The following is a 9,660-nucleotide window of genomic DNA, read 5'->3' as shown; positions in this document are numbered from 1 at the left end:
CGCTACGGTCGCAGATTCGAATCCTGCCTCGGGCATGGATGTGTGTGATGTCCTTAGGTTTGTTAGGTTTAAGTAGTTCTAAGTTCTAGGGGACTGGTGACCTCAGAAGTTAAGTCCCATAGTGCTCACAGCCATTTTTGAACGAGAAAATGGACAATAATGCACATAAGGTACGGCTCAAAGCGAATCGAGACAAAACAGAGTTAATGCAATTAGAAAGAAGACAAGAGCAGGTAGAATTTCTTGAGATAGATGGCAAGAGGTTCAAGAGAGTAGATGTTGTGTACATAGCTCCGCGTAGTCAGCGCGTACACAACTTTCCCAATAGTTGCGCAGGCGCAGCGCTCGTCCGTCTCCGCACTACGAGATGGCGCTGCCTTACAGACGGACCAAATTCTGCTTCCGCCGATCCGCGTATTAATATGTAACGCAGCCAATGAGATTGCTGCTAACGCAGAACCTTTTCTCCTCATGGATCACACTCGTGCAGTGATACCTGAACGCTCGAGGTATTATAACGAGTGTACAGACCTCTGATTAGTCAGTCTGCATTAGTCTGCATTAGTCTGTAGTCAAGCTTCAGTCTGCGCCTAATAAGATTACCATATTCCTGTACATAGACATGAAGAGAAATGTATAGACACTTTGTCAAGTATCAGAGATATGTGAGAATAAGATTAACGTACCAAGACCAAAGGAACTTCAGATTGTCAATTGTAAACAGCATCCAGAATGAAGTTGCGTAATGTCTATGATTTTTATTATTTTAATAAATGTGTGTGAAAATTAATCAAGTTCTGTTTAAAGTTGGTCACCGTCAATCGCCTACTCTAAGCGTGCAAGTGGCATTTCTATCGTCTGACCTAACGGCAGAAGATAAACACGCCACAATAAGACCATGAGACATATTGCTGACACTCGCCTACTTCGTTAAAGCGACAAGTCAAATAATCTGATGGTGTGTGTACCAAAGGTCTTACAGTACGCACACCACAGTAGACCAGTTCAAATACTTGGGATCTTGGTTTACCACGGACAACAACATAAAAATGGACATCAAGGAAAGAATAACAGTGGGAACGAAATGCATGCATTCCCTCAGAGAGACGCTCGGTTCTAAATCGATCTCAGTGAACACTAAGATGAAAATCTACAACACAGTGATATGCCCAGCAGTAATGTACGGTTCAGAAACATGGAGCATGGCTAAGAGAGAAAGGGAAAAACTATTAACATTTGAAGGAAGAGTAATGAGGAAGATATGGGGACCAGTTTTAGGAGGAAAAATGAGGAAATCTACCTTCTGATGCGACAACCAACTATCCTACTGAAGGTAAAGAGCAAAAGAATACAGTGGATTGGCCATGTAGCCCGTATGCCAGATGGAAGACAGGCGAAGATGGCACTTGCGGGGAAACCAAACACCAAACACCCCATTGGACGACCAAGGCAGCGCTGGATGGACGACCTGGCGATGGACCTCGCAGCGCTGGGAATTGAAGACACCTGGAGGAACCGGGCCCAAAATAGGAAGGAGTGGAGGCAGTCTGTGGAAGCAGCACGTGGTCTGCAGGGCCTGTGATCGCTGAATATCTATCTATCTATCTATCTATCTATCTATCCTGCTTGGACGAAATCGGCGATGAGGACTGTGGTGTGCATACTGTAAGACCTTTGGTACACACACCATCAGATTATTTGACCTGTCACTCTAACGAAGTAGGCGAGTGTCAGCAATACGTCTCGTGGTCTTATCGTGGCGTGTTTATCTTCTGCCGTTAGGTCAGACGATAGAAATGCGACTTGCACGCTTAGAGTAGCCGATTGACGGTGACCAACTTTATACAGAACTTGATTAATTTTCGCACACATTTATTAAAATAATAACAAGCATAAAATTACTTAACTTGATTCTGGATGCTATTTGCAATTGACAATCTGAAGTTCCTTTGGTCTTGGTACGTTAATCTTATTCTCACATATCTCTGATACTTGACAAAGTGTCTATACATTTCTCTTCATGGCTATGTACAGGAATATGGTAATCTTATTAGGCGCAGACTGAAGCTTGACTACAGACTAATGCAGACTGACTAATCAGAGGTCTGTACACTCGTTATAATACCTCGAGCGTTCAGATGTCACTGCGCGAGTGTGATCCGTGAGGAGAAAAGGTTCTACGTCAGCAGCAATCTCATTGGCTGCGTTACATATTAATACGCGGATCGGCGGAAGCAGAATTTGGTCCGTCTGTAAGGCAGCGCCATCTCGTAGTGCGGAGACGGACGAGCGCTGCGCCTGCACTGTTGGGCTTAGCGGGGCGCGCTCTATTGTGAAAGTTGTGTACGCGCTGACTACGCGGAACTATGTACACAACAAGGACTAAGGCACAGTCCCTTTGTAAGTTTGCATTACACTCGTTGCAATAGATAAGCAAAATCGCGGGCCCCTGTGGGTGTACGCTTCCCTCGTCAGCTAGAGGCTCGGCGATTGCGAAAGCGTTCGGGTCACCAGGTCACCTTCGCGGCCTCCACGGCCGCACTGCGTCCGGAATTCCTGTGCAGAGGCGAATTCTCGTGACACGCGACTTTAATAAAGGCAGAAATGCAGCAGTAATGCGTGCAGAGCGTTCTCACGCGACAAAGGAGGCGAGCCATTTACCATTCCGTTTCAGCTTTCTACCTGGTCGTCCGCGCCGCAGTGTGTTTCGCCAGACCTGCGGCACTGCGCTGCGTAGCAGACCCAGAAGGCGCGATGCGAGCGCTACCTCCCTGCCTGTTGGCCGCTGCCTGCCTGCTCGCACCCCAGCCGTGTTCGGCGCGGCTGGACGCTCTCGCTGTCAGTATGGCGGCGGACTTCTTCAGGCACAGGAACGCACACACTGTGGTCACCTACACGTGTAGCGAGTACGGTCAGTAGCAACACACGGCGTACTATACTAGGAAGAATTGTTGTTGTTGTTGTTGTGGTCTTCAGTCCTGAGACTGGTTTGATGCAGCTCTCCGTGCTACCCTATCCTGTGCGAGCTTCTTCATCTCCCAGTACCTACTGCAGCCTACTTCCTTCTGAATCTGCTTAGTGTATTCATCTCTTGGTCTCCCACTACGATTTTTATCCTCCGCACTGCCCTCCAGTACTAAATTAGTGATCCCTTGATGCCTCAGAACATGTCCTACCAACTGGTCCCTTCTTCTGGTCAAGTTGTGCCACAAGCTCCTCTTCTCCCCAATTCTATTCAATACCCCGTCATTAGTTATGTGATCCACCCATCTAATCTTCAGCATTCTTATGTAGCACCACATTTCGAAAGCTTCAATTCTCTTCTTGTCCAAACTAGTTATCGTCCATGTTTCACTTCCAGACATGGCTACACTCCACATAAATACTTTCAGAAACGACTTCCTGACTCTTAAATCTATACTCGATGTTAAGAAATTTCTCTTCTTCAGAAACGCTTTCCTTGCCATTGCCAGTCTACATTTTATATCCTCTCTACTTCGACCATCATCAGTTACTTTGTTCCCCAAATAGCAAAACTCCTTTACTGCTTTAAGTGTCTCATTTCCTAATCTAATTCCCTCAGCATCACCCGACTTAATCCGACTACATTCCATTATCCTCGTTTTGCTTTTGTTGATGTTCATCTTATATCCTCCTTTCAAGACACTGTCCATTCCGTTCAACTGCTCTTCCAAGTCCTTTGCTGTCTCTGATAGAATTACAATGTCATCGGCGAACCTCAAAGTTTTTATTTCTTCACCATGGATTTTAATACCTACTCCGAACTTTTCTTTTGTTTCCTTTACTGCTTGCTCAGTATACAGATTGAATAACATTCGGGAAAGGCTACAACCTTGTCTCACTCCGTTCCCAACCACTGCTTCCCTTTCATGCCCCTCGACTCTTATAACTGCCATTTGGTTTCTATACAAATTGTAAATAGCCTTTCGCTCCCTGTATTTTACCCCTGCCACCTTTAGAATTTGAAAGAGAGTATTCCAGTCAACATTGTTAAAACCGTTCTCTAAGTCTAGGAAAAATACACGATTATATTTGTAGGTGATTTGGGCGTATAAAGGGTGCAAAATTTACGAGAAGCCTTCAATAAATAATGCAACACTCTTTTTCTGAAAGTAGTTTGGTTTTGCTCAAGATTCCAACACGCCATATTATTCCCCACTCTTTTGGCCACAAAATCCTACTTTTAAACACAATCTCTGTTCAGTTCGACGGTCTTACACCAATTTATTGCTGGGGCCTGTATGCTCGCGTGATACCATTCTATTGCTTGGCGTCGCAGGCAACGTTTGGTTGCATCAATAACATCCCCGTCATCCACGCACTGCTTCCCACAGAGCGCATCGTTTACTGGGCCAAATACGTGGAAATCAGGAGGTGCGAGATCCGGGCTGCAGGGCAGGTGAGGAATAGTAGTCCAATGAAGTTTCGTGAGGTCCTCTCGGATGTGCAGATTTGTATGAGGCCTTGCGTTGTTTTGGAGAAGGACAAGTTCGTTCTGCATTTTTGTGGCGACGAACACCCTGAAGTTCAACTGGTTCAAATGGCTCTGAGCACTATGGGACTTAACTTCTGAGGTCATCAGTCCCGTAGAACTTAGAACTAATTAAACCTAACTAACCTAAGGACATCACACACATCCATACCCGAGGCAGGATTCGAACCTGCGTCCGTAGCGGTCGCGCGGTTCCAGACTGTAGCGCCTAGAACCACTGGGCCACCCCGGCTGGCCACCCTGAAGTTATTTCTTCAGTCTCCTGAGGGTAGCATAAGACAAAAAAAAAAAATGGTTCAAATGGCTCTGAGCACTATGGGACTTTACATCTATGGTCATCAGTCCCCTAGAACTTAGAACTAATTAAACCTAACTAACCTAAGGACATCACACAACACCCAGTCATCACGAGGCAGAGAAAATCCCCGACCTCGCCGGGAATCGAACCCGGGAACCCGGGAGCATAATACATTTCAGAGTTAATCGTTGCACAATGAGGGAGGACATCAAACAGAATAACAGCTTCAGATTCCCATAAGACCATCGCCACGACTCCATCGGTTGAGGGTCCGGCTGTGAAGTTTTTCTTCCGAGAAGAGGTAGTGTGGCGTCACTCAATGAATTGCCATTTTTCCCGGTGAAGAAATGAACCGACGATTCATCACCTGTGACGATGACGGCCCGGCCCACAGTTTTAATCTGCCAGGAAGTTTCATATCAGCGCACACTCCGCTGCAGAGTGAAAATCTCATTCTGGAAACATCCCCCAGGCTGTGGCTAAGCCATGTCTCCGCAATATCCTTTCTTTCAGGAGTGCTAGCTAGTTCTGCAAGGTTTGCAGGAGAGCTTCTGTTAAGTTTGGAAGGTAGGAGACGAGGTACTGGCGGAAGTAAAGGTGTGAGGACGGGGCGTGAGTCTTGGTTGGGTAGCTCAGTTGGTAGAGCACTTGCCCGCGAAAGGCAAAGGTCCCGAGTTCGAGTCTCGGTCCATATCAACACACACTCCGCTGCAGAGTGAAAATCTCATTCTGGAAACATCCCCCAGGCTGTGGCTAAGCCATGTCTCCGCAATATCCTTTCTTTCAGGAGTGCTAGCTAGTTCTGCAAGTCTCGCAGGAGAGCTTCTGTTAAGTTTGGAAGGTAGGAGACGAGGTACTGGCGGAAGTAAAGGTGTGAGGACGGGGCGTGAGTCTTGGTTGGGTAGCTCAGTTGGTAGAGCACTTGCCCGCGTAAGGCAAAGGTGCCGAGTTCGAGTCTCGGTCCATATCAACACACACTCCGCTGCAGAGTGAAAATCTCATTCTGGAAACATCCCCCAGGCTGTGGCTAAGCCATGTCTCCGCAATATCCTTTCTTTCAGGAGTGCTAGCTAGTTCTGCAAGTTTCGCAGGAGAGCTTCTGTTAAGTTTGGAAGGTAGGAGACGAGGTACTGGCAGAAGTAAAGGTGTGAGGACGGGGCGTGAGTCTTGGTTGGGTAGCTCAGTTGGTAGAGCACTTGCCCGCGAAAGGCAAAGGTCCCGAGTTCGAGTCTCGGTCCATATCAACACACACTCCGCTGCAGAGTGAAAATCTCATTCTGGAAACATCCCCCAGGCTGTGGCTAAGCCATGTCTCCGCAATATCCTTTCTTTCAGGAGTGCTAGCTAGTTCTGCAAGTTTCGCAGGAGAGCTTCTGTTAAGTTTGGAAGGTAGGAGGCGAGGTACTGAAGGAAGTAAAGCTGTGAGGACGGGGCGTGAGTCGTGCTTGGGTAGTTCAGTTGGTAGAGCACTTGCCCGCGAAAGGCAAAGGTCCCGAGTTTGAGTCTCGGTCCGGCGTACACAGTTTTAATCTGCCAGGAAGTTTCATATCAACACACACTCCGCTGCAGAGTGAAAATCTCATTCTGCCTGTGACGATGTTCGACAAAAGATTGTCATGATCAGTCTCGCAACACGAAGCAGTTCAGCACTGACGGTCTTTCGTTATTCTTTATGATCTTCTGTTACACGGCGAGAAACTCATCAGGCACACACATATGAGTGCCCCACCTGGTGGACGGGTGTGTCAGCACTTCAAGTTGAACAGCTAGGTGTTTCCTTCATAGTGATCCATCAGCCACCTTGAATGAGAGTGTCTGCACGTTCCATCACTGCAAAAGTCATAGCAGTGTGTGTACCCGGCCGGCATGCGGGAGATCGGAAAGGTTTGCCCGACCTCGTTACGATGATGAGATGCCTCGTCCAAACGGTTCACCCTGCTTTTGTTCACTGCCATGTCTCCGTAGAAATTCTGCAAAGGCTTATGAATATCTGCGGTCTTCTGGTTTTCCACCGAAAGAGACTCAATGCAGCTCTTTGCTTGGAAAGCACCTCCATTACAGACGCCATTCTGAGGGCTACACATAGCGCCACCACCTATCGGAACTTCATGAAACTATAGGGGCTGAAACGGGAATATTCTACGATGTCCCACAAGAAATTCCACATTCTTTTCAAGCGAAACTCAAAAGATGCTTTGCATTTAATACTGAACGCCCCTCGGAGCACACAGACATGCCACCTCTGGCAACATCAACGATTTTATTTGTCGATGCAATTATTTACCAACAGCCGTATGTATTGTAGAAATTTATTTTATGAACTTCTTATGTGCTACAAGTTTCGGCATTACATTGATGCCATCTTCAGGCCCCACACGTCAAAGTCGTAAAATCGCTATACACGGAAGGAGCCATATAACTGGATCCGTGAATCAAAACGTTATGCAACACCAAGAGCTGTTGCATAAGGAATTGATTCACGGATCCAATTATATGGGTTCTTCCGTGTATAGCGATTTTACGACTATGACGTGTGGGGCCTGAAGATGGCATCAATGTAATGCCGAAAAATATGGTTCAAGTGGCTCTGAGCACTATGGGACTTAACTTCTTTGGTCATCAGTCCCCTAGAACTTACAACTACTTAAACCTAACTAACCTAAGGACATCACACACATCCATGCCCGAGGCAGATTCTAACCTACGACCGTAGCGGTCGCGTGGTTCCAGACTGTAGCGCCTAGAACCGCATGGCCACTGCGGCCGGCTGTAATGCCGAAACTGGTAGCACATAAGAAGTTCATAAAATAAATTTCTACAATACGTACGGCCGTTGGTAAATTATTGCATCAAGAAATACATGCCAGCCGTTGTCCCATGGTCCATAATGTATCAATGAAGATTAAACGGTTTTAAACCTAGTGCTCGAGCCAAACGTGAACTTGGATGAGAGATAAGGCTACGTGATTTGGTATTGCTTCATGACAATTATGAAGAGTGGGACGTTCCACTCTTGCGGCAACCCGCAAGTAGATATTTCCAGCTGTGCGAGATGTAGAGAACATGCTGGCCAGGACATGAGTCCAACACTCTCTGTATCGAGTTAGGGCGGGACAGCACAGGCATGTCGTCCCGCATTACCTTGTTGAAAGATTACGTCACGGACACCTCGAAGATGAGGCACAGCGACCGGCCTTAATAAGACGTCACAATCGTAACATCTGCTCGCCCCATATGACCATGACGAATGCAATGTTGCAACGGTCCTTCTCCTCAGAGCCATCATAGACGAATACGTCCACCGTGTTGTTGTATGCAGGCGCGAGGTGCATCTGAAGGCACGTACGCACTAGGCCAACGAAGGTCAACGAACGGCAGTCGACAGCTTCGTTGGCCGATATTTATTTAATGTGTAGGGGAGACAAAACAGTGCCAACGAAGCGGTTTGTCTTGGTTACAGTTCGATCTACTGGCGGTAATATCAAACCGTTGGCGGTGGGTTGGCGTTGGGACCCCTTTCTATTGTGCACGGTGGTTAGAATGTTTGTTGGTTCAGGAGCGATTCACTGTGACTCTAGAACGGCTGTGTATTTAACTTTTTCAGGGCAGCCTCAGGTCCCACTTATTACGTCTTGTTGACGGGTTTCGCACTTTAATTTAACAAGAGGATCATGAGAAGCTCTACAATTTACAGTTTCAAGTACAGTTAACTCCTCCCGAACAGGCCATGAAGGCCCAACGGTACTGATCGGCCGCCATTTCATCCTCAGATCGTAGGCGTCATTGGATGCGGACGTGGAGGGGCAAGTGGTCAGCACACCGCTCTCCCGGCCGTATGTCAGTTTCCGAGACCGGAGCCGCTGCTTCTCAGTCAAGTAGCTCCTCAGTTTGCCTCACAAGGGCTGAGTGCACCCCGCTTGCCAACAGCGCACGGCAGACTGGATGATCACCCATCGGAGTGCTAGCCCAGCCCGACAGCACTTAACTTCGGTGATCTGACGGGAACCGGTATTACCACTGCGGCAAGGCCGTTGGCTCTCAAGTACAGTAGGTGACAGTTAAATAAAAAAGAGCGAAAACATTCAGTAAGGCGCACTGAATGTGGCTTGTGGCTGTCCTGAAAAACTTAATTTCAACAGTCGACGCTTCCCCTGCAGGCAATGTCTGCTCCCGCTAATGGTGAGCATTTATTGTGTTTAAAAATACTGTAGTGGAATATGCAGAGAGCATGAAGACTGATGGAGTTTTTTCGTGAACGGGAATGTTTATGGACCATAAAAACTGCGATTATAAAAACAAACTGAAAAGATTAGCCGCTTGGAATGCGGACTTTCTTGAATATACATACATTTTGTTGTTCTCATGATTTTCCTAGGAGGAGGAGGAGGACATTAGTGTTAAACGTCCCGCCGACAAGGAGGTCATTAGAGACGGAGCACAAGCTCGGATGAGGGAAGGAAGGAGAAGGAAAGCCGCCGTTCGATTTCGAAGAAACCCCCCGCATATTTGCCTTAAGCGATTTAACCTAGATCAGGATGGCCGGGCGTGGGTTTGAACCGCCGTCTCCCGAATAGGAGTCCAGTGTGCTAGCCGCTGCGCTACTCCTCTTGGTGATTTTGCTAAGAATTTTTCAGTACCGTTTGTTATGCGATTTAATTCTGTCATAAATTGTATTCCTTAATGCCAAGCGGTCTTTTCGTAGTTTCACGTATGTTGATTCCATTTGTAATCCAACGTGCATTTATCCTGCTTTCACGGGTTAATTTATTAAAGAAACAGTTTACAAAGTATCCTATGACTGTGTTACAATATTCGTCCAATTTTTCATTTACTCAAGAGGTCTTGTATT

The 9,660-nt window shown here is 47.0% G+C and overlaps 2 non-coding genes across 2 annotated transcripts; both read left to right on the top strand.

The window, feature by feature from the left end:
- The first annotated feature begins 5,432 nt into the window (after positions 1-5,432).
- Trnas-cga (transfer RNA serine (anticodon CGA)) lies at positions 5,433-5,507 on the top strand. Its single transcript has one exon. It is a non-coding gene; the product is annotated as a tRNA-Ser (tRNA).
- A 473-nt stretch (positions 5,508-5,980) lies between these two features.
- On the top strand, positions 5,981-6,055 carry Trnas-cga (transfer RNA serine (anticodon CGA)). Its single transcript has one exon. It is a non-coding gene; the product is annotated as a tRNA-Ser (tRNA).
- Positions 6,056-9,660: the final 3,605 nt, after the last annotated feature.

Source organism: Schistocerca cancellata, chromosome 6 (assembly GCF_023864275.1).
Source record: "Schistocerca cancellata isolate TAMUIC-IGC-003103 chromosome 6, iqSchCanc2.1, whole genome shotgun sequence".
In the NCBI taxonomy this organism is placed as follows: domain Eukaryota; kingdom Metazoa; phylum Arthropoda; class Insecta; order Orthoptera; family Acrididae; genus Schistocerca; species Schistocerca cancellata.
This window is presented reverse-complemented; position numbering and strand designations above follow the sequence as displayed.